The 17,062-nt window shown below is 38.7% G+C and overlaps 1 protein-coding gene across 1 annotated transcript in view; it reads right to left on the bottom strand.

The window, feature by feature from the left end:
* GAPT (GRB2 binding adaptor protein, transmembrane) overlaps positions 1 to 15,045 on the bottom strand; it is a 32,866-nt gene extending 17,821 nt beyond the window's left edge. Inside the window, exons 1-2 of the mRNA XM_045493846.1 lie at positions 14,902 to 15,045; positions 6,034 to 6,269 (exon numbers count right to left, since the gene is read on the bottom strand). The gene's annotated coding sequence lies outside the window, so the exon portion shown is untranslated. The remainder of the gene's footprint in view (positions 1 to 6,033; positions 6,270 to 14,901) is intronic.
* Positions 15,046 to 17,062: the final 2,017 nt, after the last annotated feature.

Below are 17,062 nucleotides of genomic sequence, written 5' to 3'. Positions count from 1 at the left end.
TGGATCTATCTGCTAGAACTGCTACCATCTATCTGCTAGAACTGGTACATGAATTCAGCAAAGTTTCAGGGTACAAAATCAACATACAGAAATTGGTTGCATTTTTATACACCAATAATGAAGCAACAGAAAGAAAAATAAAGAAACTGATCCCATTCACAATTGCACCAAGAACCATAAAAGACCTAGGAATAAACCTAACCAAAGATTTAAAAGATGTGTATGCTGAAAACTAAAGAAAGCTTATGAAGGGAACTGAAGAAGACACAAAGAAAGGGAAAAACATTTCATGCTCGTAGATTGGAAGAATAAATATTGTTAAAATGTCAATACTACCCAAAGCAATTTACACATTCAATGCAATCCCAATCAAAATTGCACCAGCATTCTTCTCAAAGCTAGAACACTCTTAAAATTTGTATGGAGCCACAAAAGACCCCAAATAGCCAAAGTAATATTAAAGAAGAAAACCAAAGAGGGAGGCATCACAATCCCAGACTTCAGCCTCTACTACAAAGCTGTAATAATCAAGACATTATGGTATTGGCACAAAAACAGACACATAGACCAATAGAATAGAATAGAGAACCCAGAACTGGCCCCAAAAATGTATGGCCAACTAATCTTTGACAAAGCAGGAAAGAGTATCCAATGGAAAAAGACAGTCTCTTTAACAAATGGGGCTGAGGGAACTGGACAGCAACATGCAGAAGAATAAAACTAGACCATTTTCTTACACCATACACAAAAATAAACTAAAATCGGATGAAGGACCTGAATGTGAGACAGGAAACCATCAAAACCATAGAGGAGAAAGCAGGAAAAAACCTCTTTGACCTCAGCTGCAGCAATTTCTTAACTGACACATCTCCAAAGGCAAGGGAATTAAAAGCAAAAATGAACTACTGGGACCTCACAAAGATAAAAAGCTCTGCACTGCAAAGGAAACAAAAGCAAAAGGCAACCGACGGAATGGGAAAAGATATTTGCAAATGACATATCGGACAAAGGGCTAGTATCCAAAATCTATAAAGAGCTCACCAAACTCCACACCAAAGAAACAAATAATCCAGTGAAAAAATGGGCAGAAGACATGAATAGATACTTCTCCAAAGAAGACATCCAGATGGCCAATGGATTTATGAAAAGATGCTCAACATCACTCATCATCAGGGAAGTACAAATCAAAACCACACTGAGATACCACCTCACACCAGTCTGAGTGGCTAAAATGAACAAATCAGGAGACTATAGATGCTGGAGAGGATGTGGAGAAATGGGAACCCTCTTGCACTGTTGGTGGGAATACAAACTGGTCCAGCTGCTCTGGAAAACAATGTGGAGGTTCCTCAAAAAATTAAAAATAGCACTACCCTATGACCCAGCAATAGTACTGCTAGGATTTACCTAAGGGATACAGGAGTGCTGATGCATAGGGGCATATGTACTCCATGTTTACAATAGCACTGTCAACAATAGGCAAATTATGGAAAGAGCCAAAATGTGCATCAACTGATGAAAAGATAAAGAAGATGTGGTTTATATATACAATGGAATACCAGTTGGCAATGAGAAAAAATGAAATCTGGCCATTTGCAGCAACATGGATGGAGTGGAGAGTATTATGCTAAGTGAAGTAAGTCAGAGAAAGACAGATACCATATGTTTTCACTCATGTGGATCTTGAGAAACTTAACAGAAGACCATGGGGGAAGGCAAGGGGGAAAAAAAAAGTTACAGAGAGGGAGGGAGGCAAACCATAAGACTCTTAAATGCTAAGAACAAACTGAGGGTTGATGGGGGTGGGAGAGAGGGGAAAGTGGGTGATGGGCATTGAGGAGGGCTCTTGTTGGGATGAGCACTGGGTGTTGTACCAATCTGACAACAAATTATATTTAAAAAAACAAAAATCAAAAAAAGTCCAAAAAAATGTGAGGAGATAGAAAAAAAAAATAACATTTTACATCTTAAACTGCCTGTGGGTCCATGGATGCTCATTATAATAATTTGCACACTTTCTTTAATATCTGAAATACTTCAAGACCGACTGAAACAAAGCTAAATCAAATGCAAAGGGGCTGGATGTAGTGGCTTAAGAAATGTTATTGGTATTGTCCTCTCTGTTCCCTGCCTGGCTCCCTTTCCTCTATAGGGCCTGTCCACGTGGGATCCCTGTGGATCCAGCCTTGCTAGATTTATAGCTGGCAGGATACTGGCAACAGTGCTTCCCTCTCCATATTGCCACAAGTCCCAGAATTAACCACTGGCCTGCCAGAGTGAGGTTTCAAGTCAATCTTGGAACAACTGTTTGGCTAGAGGTGTGTGCTGTTCTGGTGGGTCAGGCCAGGCTCCTTTGCCTCCCACCTCCTAGAGCTAATGAATGAGGCTAATCCCTTCTCTTCCCATACTGATGCATGGTTTCCAGACAATACTGTGAGGTTTTGACATGGAGAAGGGCGATGGATGCTGTGCAGGAGAAACACAATGGACCATTTATGTTCTTGAAGTATATTTAATGGAAAAAGGACAAAGACAAGACAAACAGTTCCCTCAGGACAGAGATAGATATTTCTCCAGTTGTCTCCCAAATTCTTTTGAGATCCTAAGGCAGCTCCAAAGCCAAATTATTTTAAGTTATCAAGAAGTACCAACATTGTCCTGTTGGTAGAAGGAGGTAATGGAATTAGATTTTCCATCAATAACACTAGTATTAATATGACAAATATTTTATTCTTGATCAAACTCTAGCCAGGCTTTTCTGAGTCCTTTCTCAACTAGGCCTCAAACTTGGTCTATAAAGACCTGGACAAACCCTAACACAGTTTCAAATAGCTCAAGACTTGCCCTTTAGGCCAATACTCCCACTACCCTCCACCCAACAAAGACCTGCCTGAGAAAACTCAGTGCTGCCCCAAAAACGTATTATTTGCTCCAGCCAACCCCTGAAGATAGAGTCTGTACCCTAGTCTCTGTGAGAAGGTAAGAGCCTAACTTCAGTGAAGGCCATTTAATAAAAACAGATGATTTCACATAGACCAACCTCCCCTCCCCAAACCTTTCTGCTGTTTCTAGGTTTTTACTTTTCTTACTCTACTGAGCCTGCACATATCATTCTGGACTCCATTCTCATTCTCCTTTTAAACCTGACCACCTTTGTAAATCGAAATTGAGTTCATTTCACACTGAACTCCTATTCCAGCTCCGAAAGTAAACGACTATAATCTGTACTTAAAATTTGACCTGGTTTCTGGCTTTGCTTATGTTTCACATGTGTAGCCCCAGTACGGAAGAAAAGAAAGGCAGAGGTTAAGGGCTGGTATGCTCTAGGAGAAGATGTTTAGAACTAAAACTCTAGAGAAGACTGACATTTATGTGGTTTGGCCATGTGCCTTTTTATTTCTCACACCCATTCTTATATACGTGTCAAGGTATCACTTTCATCGTTATAAACAAGACTTCTGTGCAACTGATCATGAGAAATCATTACACTCAAGGACCAGCAAAATCTGAGCAGGTAATATGGCTTACCATTCTGGCTGGTCTGCTCAGTGATGGGTAGACGGCCTGAAGTATTTCTCTCTTGTTTAAGACATCATTATAAACCACCCTGGACTGACAGAACAAACTCAGAACCCATTGAGTGACTCCACATAAATGCAATAACTCGTCCTTGCATGACAGTATTATAGGAGCAAGAGTATTTGGGGATGACATTGTTTTCTACATTTTTTAAGCTTCACTGAGGTATACCTGACAAACTGCAACATGTTTAAAAGTGAGGAACAAATCTACCACCTCAGATATTCACTTTCTTTTTTGGAAAAACTCAAGATTTACTCTCTTAGCAAATTTCAATTATACAATACAGTACTGTCAACTATAGTCACCTTATTACATTAGAACCTCAGACCTTATTCATCTGATAACTGAAATTTTGTACTCTTTTACCAACCTACCCCCATTTCCCCTGCCTCACCAAGTCCCAGACAACCATGATTTCACTCTCTGTTTCTGAGTTATAATTTTTCTTAGATTCCACCTAAGTGATACCATGCAGTATTGGTCTTCTCTCTCTGGCCTATTCAATTAGCATAATAACCTCCGGTTTCATCAACATGGCTGCAAAATGAGAGAATTTCCTTTGTTTTTAGGGCTGAATATTATTCTATTCCATACACATATTTTTTTTTTTTTATTCATCTGTTGAGGGACACAGATTGTTTCCATACCTTGGCTGTCAAGAATAACACTGCACTTAGTGGTGTTATAAGCACATGTGGTGGTGCTAATCATGGCTTACAATCGAAGTCATCTATCACTTCTTTATCACTTCTTTTTCGGAAGGGCTTAGACACAATGCGTCCTTTAAATGGCTCATTAAGTCACAGGGCTGCCCTGGTGCTGGGAGAGAATGCAAGGCCTTTTCCCCCTGCAGGGGGACTGGTAGGATGAAGGGAGGGACATAGGCTAATGAGCTTCAACATGGCTTAGATTCCTGTTCCAGGATTTTGCTATTCGCTTTTGCTGACCGAGGAACACCTGTTTCCCTTGCTGTGCTGGCAACAGTGGAACATTTATTAAGAACAAGGCACCGTGTATAGTGTTTTGAAATGCCTTATGTAATCCTACAACAATTGGGAGTGGGAAATACTGTTCTTCCCATTTTACAGATAAGGAAACTGGCGTTTAGTTAACTGTTCTATGTATATGTTAGTAGACCACCCAAGTTATGTTGATGAGCAGTAGGCAAATCTTTTAATCTAAGGTTAACAAGATGCGGTAAACCGTTTTTTGATACTAAATGCCAGGGGCTCTTTCCAGTACCAGATTGATGAACCTCTGGCAGGTACTTAGAAAAAGGGTTTGCTCCAGTCCACTCTCAAGTTTAGGTATGCATGGTGTCAGTTAGACAAGCATTTCCACAGGCCTTCTGTGTCAAACACTTCCCACCTAATGTAGAAGGAGACTTCACTGGCATTACAGAGTAGGAAGGGAACGTCTTTCTGGTTCTTTACACAGTTCAGGGCAAGCACAGGCATGTCTCCCATAAGTGAAAGTAGACTTTACTCCCAAGATGATCAGGGCTGGAGTGGGGTGGGGTGGAAATGAAGAATTACGTAATCTTCCCCTTCATTCATAAGCCTAGGGTGACTTTTGGTCCCCAGATTTATGCAAACCTATTCACTAGCCTATTCACAGCAGGCTTGCTGGTTAGAAAAGACCACCGTAACTTCCAGAGCTAATCCCACACCATATCTTTATTTTACTGGTTGACAATGAACTTTTTATCTCTAATTGTTTATGGCCTTCTAAGAGAAAAGGACTGTGAAGAACAGGAGGTCAGGGTATCTTTCATTATTATTTCAACTCTTTGGTTATCCTACACTATTGTATATATTTTTAGCAAATGTACTTAATTAAGCATTCGACAAACCACTTAACATTCCATATGAAGTTCAGATCTACCCTTCAAAACATTCTAGTATTTACTAAAAGATTAACACTGTGTGTGTTCTGAGATTTCCTGGCCAACTGTGAAAATCTGATTTTTCAGTTTGTGGTGTCATCACATGGGCAGAACTAGAACTGCAGTTCATCGAACATAAAGAGGAAGTAAGTGGTACCTTCCGATGGAGATCATTCTTTAATTACAAAGTTTATTTCTCTGTAGTTCTACAGATTTAATGCAAATACAATCAAAATCCCAATATAATTTCTAACGACACTTGGCAGGCTGATTCTAACCTTCATAGCAACATGTAGGTGATCAAAAATAGCCAAGTCCCTTTAAAGAAGAAGAAAAGGGGCAAGGCCTTTCTCTACCAGCTATCATCACTTATAATGAAGCACAGTCCTCTCACAGGGATAGACTGATCAATGGAATAAAGTGCCTAGAAATAGCTCCACATTTATATGGAACTTTGGTAGATGACCAAAGAGTCATGATAGATCAGTGAGGAAGCGAGGGACTGTTCAGTAAATGGAACTAGAAGCCAATGGTTTTTCCATATTAAAACAAAGTAAACTCCATACCTCACACTGGATTCGTTTTCCAGGGCTGCCACTGCAAATACCACAGACTGGGCAGTTTAAATGACAGAAATTTTTCTCACAGTTCTGGAGTCTGGAAGTCCAAGATCAAGGTGTGGGCAGGCTTGCTTTCTCCTGAGACCTCTTGGCTTGCGGATGAGTGCCTTCTCGCCGTGTCCTCACATGGTTGTTCCTCTGTGCACAAGCATCCTTGGTGTCCCCTTGTGTGTCCAAACTTCCTGCAATAAGGACAGAACTTAGAATGGAGTAGGGCTCAGGCATGTTCTCATTTAAATGTTAAATGTCCTCATTTAACCTGAATTACCTCTTTAAAGTTAGTTTACTTATTTATTTATTTTGAGATTGGGAGGCAGAGGGGAGAGAGAGAGGGAGAAAGAGAGAATCCCAACAGGCTCTGCACTGTCAGTGCAGAGCATGACGTGGGGCTGGAACCCAGGAACCATGAGATTATGACCTGAGCTGAAATCACGAGTTAGTCACTTTACCGACTAAGCCCCTCAGGCACCCACTGAATTGCCTCTTTAATGGCCCTGTCTCTAAATATAGTCATATTCTTATATATTGAGGGTTATGACCTCAATATGAATTTTGGGAGGATACAGTTCTGCCCATAACACACATTGTATACAGAAAGCCTACACCAGATGGTATAAAGACTTAAATTTAAGAACCAAACAAAATATTAATAGAAATGATGAGCAACAAATTTTGTGAGCACAGTTTAGGGAATGATTTTTTTACTGAGATATTTAATCAATTAGAAATTTAAATTTAATATTTAACTCTTTGAAAAATAACTTAATGAATATAAAAGATTAATTTTAGGATTTAAATTTAAACATTAAGTATGTTAAATATCTTTTATCTGTACTTATATCCAATAAACAAGATGAGATTTTAAAATCATTAATAATCAGGGAAATGCAAATCAAGACTTTTATGTTACATTCATTTTGGCATTTTGCCGTTTAAAAAATGAGTAAAACTGGCAAATCCTGCCAGTAGTGTTTGATAAAGATGTATACTTTGTGTTTCTCAAAATATTTGACCAAAACTTTTATTCATTCATTTCTCTATCTATTTCTCTATCTCTATTTTCTGGACCTGGACCTGGTTTGAGAGCAACCCCCGCCCTACCCACCCCACTCCACCCCCCCCCCACCTCGCTGGTGCACAAAGGACGTCTGTTAATTTACTGTAGTGGACTTACATCTCCCTCTACTGGCATAGAATGATAGTGCTGATCAATGCTGTCAAGGTTTTAAGGCTGTTTCAAATGCAGGTGTTCCTTTAAGGCCTACCCACCCTCTCACTGTGATGTGCAGCATCAACATTAAGGAGTAATCTCACTTTTGAATCTATCTTAAAGAGCACAATTATTTCCTAAGGTCAATTTATCTAAAAATTTGTAAATAAAAATATGATTAAGTAAAAGTAACATAAATAAAAACAAGCTTCTTGGAAGTGGAAAAACCTGTCTCAGTGACCTCTCCAAAAGAGTTTTTTTGGAAGAATCTTTTCCTCTCTTCCCCTTTGGAATTCTTGCAGTTTGCTTATCCTTCATACATGTACATTTAAGACCATTTCTTCAAATGCATGCTTGAAAAATAAGAATAGTGGAGAAAATTTTCCCTCACATTATAGACCTTTTTGGTTTATGAAGCCACTGCATCGGCCTCTCAGGACAACTTAGTAGTCCTCAAGTTTAAATTTTTCTTTTTTTAAACATTTATTTATTTTTGAGAGACAGAGCAGGAGTGGGAGAGGGGCAGAGAGAGAGGGAGACACAGAGGCCAAAGCAGTCTCCAGGCTCTGAGCTGTCAGCAGAGAGCCTGATGTGGGGCTCGAACTCATGAACTTCGAGATCATGACTTGAGCCGAAGTCAGACGCTTAACCAACTGAGCCACCCACGCGCCCCAGTAGCCCTCAAGTTTTAGCAAACACCTTTAGCCTGTGTGGCTAACTAACTAAACCTTTCTTTATATACCTAGATATCATGCACTGTTTCCTAGATAGACTTGGAACCAAACTCTCTTGCACAACCAGCCATGGGGCACCACAGCCTCTGAGCACCATGATAAAGTCTGTAGCTGGCACTATTGAGTCTGCACCCAGTCAAGAAGGTTACAGACCACTGTGCTCCCCTTTTACTGATTAACTTCCCTAAAGTTTCCTTAAAAATCTTTGCGCCAGGCAGAAACCTCCAAGTTGGTTTTTGGACAAGAGTCTGCCTTCTCCCCAGGGGGCCAGCCTCCTGAATAAAGTTCATGTTCCTTTCCACTCAAAACTTGTCTTTTGACTATTGGCTTTTTGAGCAACGGGCAGCAGAACTTGGGTTGTTGGGTAACATGTACACTTTTGAAAGTGTTCATCACCAACTCAATATGAAATCCCATTCAATTGGAATTTAATGCGTGGATCAACACAAACCCTTTGAAAACATTTAAAAACATTTTCTTTCCAGAATCCTCTTTTGTCATTCTATTTTAATACTGACATTTTATGAGATCACATTTTGCCATTTTTTAAGACTATTTGAAAAAAAAAAAACAGTCAGTTACTATCCATTAACCTTGAAAAATTATTTTATTGGGAAACCTAACGGTATTTCAAGTGGAAAATTAAAAGCCAGGAAAAAGAAATCTGCCTAGATTTAGTTTTAGCTTCCCACCAAAGCCTTTAATACAACACAAAGACACAAGTAAAGATTATTAGCTATTCCAAAACGTGGTTCTTAATACACTAGAAAGAGTTAAAGTTAATGAACTCCCAAATGTATTTATCAAATTCAAGTGTGATAAACAAAGGGTATTTAGCACACAAAGACAAAATGCACTTGATCTCTTTCAATGAATGTGGTAACTAGTCCACCCTAGTGACTGTCTGCCTTGGTAGCTGCTGAAACCCCAGGGACGTCTTCCTCTGTGGGGGTCCAGTGTCACCACAAAGAAAGACACATAAATACAAGGGTAAAGCTGTTCTTTGTTTCAAATATCCTACTCCTTGGCACTTTTTCTGTCCTGTCCAGCAAAGGCTCTTCCACAGGAGGCAGGAAGGATTACCACTCAAGTTTGTCACGATGCTTCAGGCACACACCCCTCTGAACAACCAGTTAGCACAGGGTTTCACCTTATGCTTTCCTTGCCCACCCAAGAACGACTTTACTTTGTTCTTCCCACTGCCCCTGCAAAACAAAGCTGTTTTCATTAACTAAAGGCCCTTTAAAGGCATATTTATACTTCACTTTCTAGCTGTGAAATCTTTGGCAAGTTATTTTGAGACTTTCCCCATCTAGAAACTGGAGATAATACCTACCAAATAGGATTGCTGCAAGAATTAAATGACATAGTCTATGTAACAGGCTTTGAAAGTGGTTAGAATACATTGTGTTGAGTAAATATTAACGATGAGGAACTTCTATGGCAATGACTATATCAATTTAGCACTTCTCTATAATCCAGCAAATCATCTGAAAGGAAAATGGATAATAAAATGACAAACTTTTGCTTCACTTTCAGTAAAAGTAGGGATAAAGACTTCAGAATATTTGTAAGGTCTGTAAAAAACAACCATAGTTGTTCAGAATTTATATTTTGTTTTTAAATTTATTTATTTTACTTCTTAATGTTTATTTATTTAGAGAGAGAGAGAGACAGAGAGAGTGCAAGCTGGGCAGAGAGAGAGGGAGAGAGGGAATCCCAAGTAAGCTCCACACTGTCAGTGCAGAGACCAATGTGGGGCTTGATCCAATGAACCCTGAGATCATGACCTAAGCTGAAATCAAGAGTCAGACACTTAACCAGTTGACCCACCCAGGTGCCCCCAGAATTTATATTTGAAAAATTATCTCAAATAACAATTGGATCACATGAAAATGCAAATCTAAATTTTTGCACATAGCGAAAAATAGAGAAAACCTTCGCCACCATGGCTTAGGGTATACACAGCTAAAGCAGTGGTTTTCTCCTGGGACAATTTTGCCTCCCTCCGCCCAAGGAGACCTTTGTCAATATCCAAAAAATGTTTTTGATTGTCACAGCTGAGGCTAGGGATGCTACTGGCCTCCAGTAGACAGAGATCAGGGATGCTGCTAAACATCCAGGATGAATGAGAAAGCCCCCCACCACAAGAAGTACCTGGTCCCAAATGTGAATAGTTTTGAGCTTGGGAAACTCTGAACTAAAATACCCAGAGGCAAATTCATACTCTTAAATGTTTATGTCAATAAGTGAAGAAGAATGAAAGTAAATCTATTAAAAAATAAAACAGATTAACTGTTAACTAGCTTACACACTACTCTTTCCCTCAGAAAAAGAGGCCAAAAGACAGAAAACCTTAAACAAAATAACCACAGCGGAAATTCAACGAATAATTGGAGACTACTTTATTCCACATGAGTAAGATACGATGGATACTTTTCTAAGATCAGATCCCCAGAAAAATTCAGAAGTTTAAGTAGACCAATTTCTACAGAAATGTAGGAAATTGTCAAAAACTACCCCTAAAAAGACATCAGTCCTAGATGGTTTCACAGGGCAATTCTGTGAAGCTATCAAAGTTAAGATAATTCCAGGGCTATTTAGGATGCTTCAGATTATAGAATTTTATTTTTAGAACTCAGACTTTATTTTTATGAAGCAACCATAACACTGACATCAAGACCTGACAAAGGTTATGCAAAACAAATAAAAAAGTACAGATAATATCATGAATAGTTATGGACATTTTAGAATACTTACGGACATTAGGAGGGGCGCCTGGGTGGCTCAGTCGGTTAAGCCTCCAATTCTTGGTATCGGCTCAGGTCGTGATCTCAGGGTCATGGGATTGAGCCTCATGTCAGGCTTCACATGAGTATGGGGGATTCTCTCTCTCCCTCTCTCTCTCTCTCTCTGCCCCTCATCTCTCTCTCTCTCTCTCTCTCTCTCTTTCAAAATAAATAAACTTTAAAAAAATTAGAATGAAATAAAATAAGAAATTAGAAAATAAAACCTAGCAGCATAGTAACAGAATATTACATCAAGATGAAGTAGTGTTTATCCCAAGAATGCAAGGATGCTTCAATAATGAGAAATCAATATTACTGAGCAACAAACATGATGCAATATTAATGATTATTTATATTAGAAGACATAAAGAGAAAATCAAATAGTCACTTTCATAAGTACTGAAAAGGCATTTCACAAAGTCAGCATCTATTTTTTTTTTTTAAATTTTTTTTTTCAACGTTTATTTATTTTTAGGACAGAGAGAGACAGAGCATGAACGGGGGAGGGGCAGAGAGAGAGGGAGACACAGAATCGGAAACAGGCTCCAGGCTCTGAGCCATCAGCCCAGAGCCTGACGCGGGGCTCGAACTCACGGACCGCGAGATCGTGACCTGGCTGAAGTCGGACGCTTAACCGACTGCGCCACCCAGGCGCCCCAGCATCTATTTTTTAATAAAAACACTCAAATTAAGAATCGATAGCTGTTTACCTACAATGAAAAAATACAGCTCTCAACTTAAAAGCTAGCATCATGCTTCACGGGGAAATACTAGAAGCTCTAGAACTCCAGGTAAGAAATAGCAGGGATGGTCATCTTTACCACTATTATTACTCTACCAGAAAGAGTGAACCTTGTAATGAAAGAAGGGAGATTACAGGTATTAAAATGGAAAGGAACTAAAACTATTACTATCTACATATGATGTGACTGTATTCCCGGAAAACCCCAGAAAATAAATTTTAAAAGAATCACTTATGAAGAGCGGGATTCAGTAACAGTATAGAAATTGATACGCAGAAATTGACAGCAGTCAGTATACACAAGAAAAGAGCTTACTTACCAAAGCAACAATAACAAAAAGTTAACATAATTGAGAATAAATAAGAAATGTGCAAGACCTATATGAAGAAAACTCTTGAAAAGATAAACAAGACTTGGAAAAATGGAAAGTTGTACCATGTTCTTGGACAGGGAAATATAATTTATCTTAAATCTGTCAATTCTCCTCAGATTAAAAAATTAAACTCAATCCAAATGAAGTTTTTTTTTTTTTTAATCTACGCAGTAGGATTCTAAAGATCATGTTTAAAAAATGGCAAGAATATCAAGGAAAATCCTAAAATAAAGAGAAGTTGTAGAAGTGTTGGGGGGGTTAGCCTATATTAGGTACCAAAGTGTACCATAAAACTTGAGTAATTAAAATAACGTGATACTGGTACGTGAATAGTAAACTAAACCAGGGGAACATAAAGTGCAGAAAAAGACCCAACATACAGAGCATCTTAATATTTTATGAAGGTGTCAAATGAAATCAGGTTTAAACCACTATTTTGGTATGGTATTTACTAAATGTCACAGGGGCAACTTGTTAATGTTCAGAAAGAAAGTAAAACAGATCCATAATTTATACCTGGCTTAATTCCAACTAGATTAAAGTTTGAAATATAAAATGTGAAATCATATGGCAATGTGGGAGAATTCATTTATAACCTTGGAATGTGGTATATTTTTTAACTATTATACAAAATGCAGAATCTATAAAATAAAAGATCCATTAACGCAACTATACACAAATAAAACCTCTTCATTAAAAAAAATTAGGTCAGGGGTGCCACGGTGGCTCAGTCCGTTAAGCTTCTGACTTCGGCTTAGGTCATGATTTCGTGGTTCGTGAGTTCCAGCCCCATGTCGGGCTCTATGCTGACAGCTCAGAGCCTGGAGCCTGCTTCAGGTTCTGTGTCTCGCTCTCTCTCTGCCCCTCCCATGCTTATGCTTTGTCTCTGTCTCAAAAATAAATAAACATTTTAAAAAATTAGGTCAAATCAAAAGATAAATAACTGGAAAAAGTATCCCCAGCATTATCACAGATAAGGGGTTTATCTTCTTATTAAAATTAAAGAGCTTATACAGTTGATTTTTAAAACACCCATTAGCCAGTAAAACAAATTATTCTACTGGATCATCTGGACTCATAAAAAGAGAAACGAAAGTTAAAACCATACTGAAATCCCATTTTCTACCTATGAAATTGGCAAAATCCTCACTTTGTGTGAACATACTATATCGGCAAAGTGTTGAAGAGACAAATACACTGCTGGTGGGAAAGCAAATTGGTACAATCTCAGTGAAAGGCAATTTGGTAGAAACTATCAAAATTAGAAATTCATGTACTCTCTTCTGGGAATTTATCCTGTGGAGATGATCCAGTATATAAAATGATGAATAACAGGCATCAGCAAATAAAGCAACCCACTGGCCGAATTTAGTTCGGCATCTGCTCTTTCAAATAAGGTTTTATTGTAAAACAGCCACGCCTGTTTGCTTATACATGGTCTACGGCCGCTTTTATGCTACAACAGCAGAGTTGAATAGTTGTGACAGAGACCATATGGCCTACAAAGCCTAAAATATTTACTATCTGGCCCTTTACAGAAATGGTTTGCCAACTCCTGATGTATAGGATTATTTACTGAAGCATTGTTTGTAACAATTAAAGACTAGAAAAAAACCTAAGCACCTTCAATAGGAGACTGATTAAATAAATGATTGTAATTCATAGTATGAAAATGTAGGCAACTGTAAAAGCAAAATGAGGCTTTTTAAGTATTGATATGGTAAGATGTCCAAAATAAATATTGTGAAAAGCAAGGAGGACAGCATATGGTATAGTAAAACATGTTTCCTTGGAGACAAACAGGAAGGAAAAAAATAATTTGACAGTCTTAAGTACACATAAAGCATAAAATTTCTAGAAGGAAAAGCTGATCACTTTTTATACATTTTAATGTTTGAACCAAGAGAATAGATGACCTATTGAAAACTACATATAATCTTTTTAATTAAAAAAATTTTTAATGTTTATTTATGTAGAGAGAGAGAGAGAGACAGAGACAGAGCATGAGCAGGGGTGGGGCAGAGAGAGAGGGAGACACAGAATCGGAAGCAGACTCCAGGCTCCAAGCTATCGGCACAGAGCCCAACGTGGGACTTGAACTCACAAGGCATGAGATGATGACCTGAGCCAAAGTCAAATGCTGAAGCAACTGAGCCACCCAGGTGCCCTATAATTTTTTTTTTTTAAATGACAAAGATCAGCTCCTGAAAGAGGCCTTCCTGGACTGCCCTCCTTCTGTTCCTATCATCTGATTAAGATTTCTGATGCATACCTTGATTTATTTATTCCATTTTGGTTATTTTTCTTCTGTACAGGTATGAAAGCTCCATGAAGACAAGTACATGGCTTTCTTCAGTACTATGTTCCCCATGTCTACAGTAATACATGGCAAAGAGTAGGAACCCAGTTACTTCCTGATAAACACATGTATAAATATAGAACTATTGAGAAGAGTACACACATCCTAGATTCAATCTTGCATAAGTTACTGACCCTCTCTGTGCCTCAGTTTCCTCTTCTGTACCATGAAGGTTATATTTTATTACATTGTTGTGATCAAAGAAGCCAATGCGTAGAATGTGCTTAAAGCAGCATCTGACACACGGTTAAGTGATCAATACTATTAGTTACTATTTAATACTCAGAAGAAAGGAAGGGGCAACACAAAGAACTAGCAAGGGCAAGAGGAATGCGTAGGAGTTCAATCCAAGGCTCAATGGAGAGATCCTCTCTCCAGCATCTGGTTTATTAAAAGGAATTGAACAAAAATGAATGGAACTACCAAGGAGGAAGAGTGAGCAAGAGGCACTGTTTTGTTTTGTTTGCTGTTCTGGTTTGTTTTTGACTTGGGGAAATGGGAAGCAAGAGGAAGAGATAGGAGAGGCATCTAGGAGGTTATCACCACCAGCCCATGGAGAAAATGCCCCAGCTCAGGACATGGACCCTGCGGGAAGCAGCAGCTTACCTACTGAGGGCTGGGGAGAGGTAGGTAACGCCACAGAGGAAAGGGCTTCCTAGGCTCTGCTCCAGGAGGCCTGTCCTGAAAAACAGTCTGTGAGAGGCGGTGTGGGGGGAAAGTGACCTGCTGCACTTGTGAAGTCCCAAACCCACTCTGCCCAAACAATACTTCACACTCCCACTCCCCTCCAACCACCCCCACTTCCACATCCGTATCTAACTCAGTTTGCGGGAAGTTGGGAATGCAAACGGCACGCCTGGCTCCGGAGGCTCAGCGTGGTGCCCACAACCCTGGGTCTCCAGCCACTGGAGACGGTGCAAAGCCCTGGAGGAGACCGAGACTTAGGGCTGCCGGCTCCTCACTGTGGAGCAGCAGTGACTGGTTGGAAGCTTGGAGCCTGTTTTTGTTAAACACTAATTGTGAAAAAAAGTTAAAATATGCATAATTGTGGAAAGAAGGGTACAGTGAATACCCATATGCCCACCACCAAATCAAACAACTGTTTACACATATTCCCCTCTCTTGCCAGTTAAAAGTATGTTCCAAACATGATAATAACATGCTATCTTACATAGAGTGGTATTGCAGCCACACTTTGGAAAACAAGAATTCCTTAATACCTAGTTCACATTCACATTTCCCACTTGTTCCCCAAATGCACTATATAGTTCATTTGTTCAAACGAAGAACCAACTGAAGACAACAGGCGACATTCCATTAGGACTCCTATTCACCTAAGCTGCAAGAATCACTACTTACTCCCTTTGACTTTTTGAAGAGACCAGGCTAGATGTCTTATAAAATGTCCATTTTCTGAATTTTATTTTTTCCTGGTGGTTTCATTTTATTCCTTTGTTCCCTAATTTCCTTTGAACTTGAAGTTAGAAATACAGACTAAGGTTTTAATTGAATATTTCTTAGTAAGAATACTTCACAGAAAAGACTGCAATTCCTCCTGCATGCCACCAGCAGGCACATGGTGTCCCACCATTCCTGATAGTTCGGTCTCTGTGATGGTGTCAGCCAGATCTCATCATCATACAGGTGCACCCTTCTGCCCCCACATATTATTGGCAGGTCATCGGTGGGGTAACCCATGGGAAAATCTGTCCATCAGCCATTCATCTAATGATTTCATCCATATCGATGATTCTTAATAAGAGCCAGTTATTCCATATGTAGTTGCAGAATGGTAATTTTCTGGTACTATCCATTCTTTGTGTATTTATTAGTTAGTATTCTCCTGTAAAAATATTTCCTCATCACCAGAGGCAGTGGGTAGGGGTTGGGAGGGAGGAGAAATTGGATGAAGCTAGTCAAAGGTCCAAACTTCTACTTATAAGATAAATAATACAGAAATGTAATGGACAACTTGATGACTATATTTAACACTGCTCTATGACCTACAGTTGACCCATGCACATTGCAGGGTTTAGAGGTACTGACCCCTAACCTGTGCAGTTGAAATATTGTGTACAACTTTAAACTCCCCCAAAACTTAACTGCTAATAGCCTATTGTTGACTGCAAGTCTTATTGATAACATAGTCATTAACACATATTCTGTACATTATATGTATTATACACTACTTTCTTATATTGAAGTAATTAGAGATAAGACAATGTCATTAAGAAAACCATAAGGGAGAGAAAATACATTAACAGTACTGTACTATACTTATATATACATTAAAAGAAACCCTGCATGTAAGTAGATCTATGCATTTCAAACCCATGTTGTTCAAAGATCACCTACATATGAAAGTTAAGAAAATAGATCCTAAGAGTTCTCATCACAAGGAAAAAAAGTGTTTTTTCTTTTTCTCTTATTTTGCATCTACATGAGATGATGGATGTTAACTGAACTTATTTATTGTGATAATCACTGCATGATATTTGTACATCAAATCATCCTACTGTACATCTTAAACTTACACTGCTGTATGTCAATTATATCTTTAAAAACACTGGAAAAAATGTCATTAACCAGGGTTATTTTGTTACCTTCAACTACAAGAATAAATTAATATATTCCCTATAATTACCAATTTTCAGAATTAGGATTTGGTGTAAGCAAATTTAACTTTCAAAAAGTATCACTGCAGTCTCATGAATTTTTATGTTGCAAATGTATTAATCAGTTATATACACTATTTTTTTGATAAATA

This window comes from Leopardus geoffroyi, chromosome A1, assembly GCF_018350155.1.
Source record: "Leopardus geoffroyi isolate Oge1 chromosome A1, O.geoffroyi_Oge1_pat1.0, whole genome shotgun sequence".
Taxonomy (NCBI): domain Eukaryota; kingdom Metazoa; phylum Chordata; class Mammalia; order Carnivora; family Felidae; genus Leopardus; species Leopardus geoffroyi.
The sequence above is the reverse complement of the archived record's forward strand: the minus strand, read 5'-3'. Positions and strand labels throughout refer to the sequence as shown.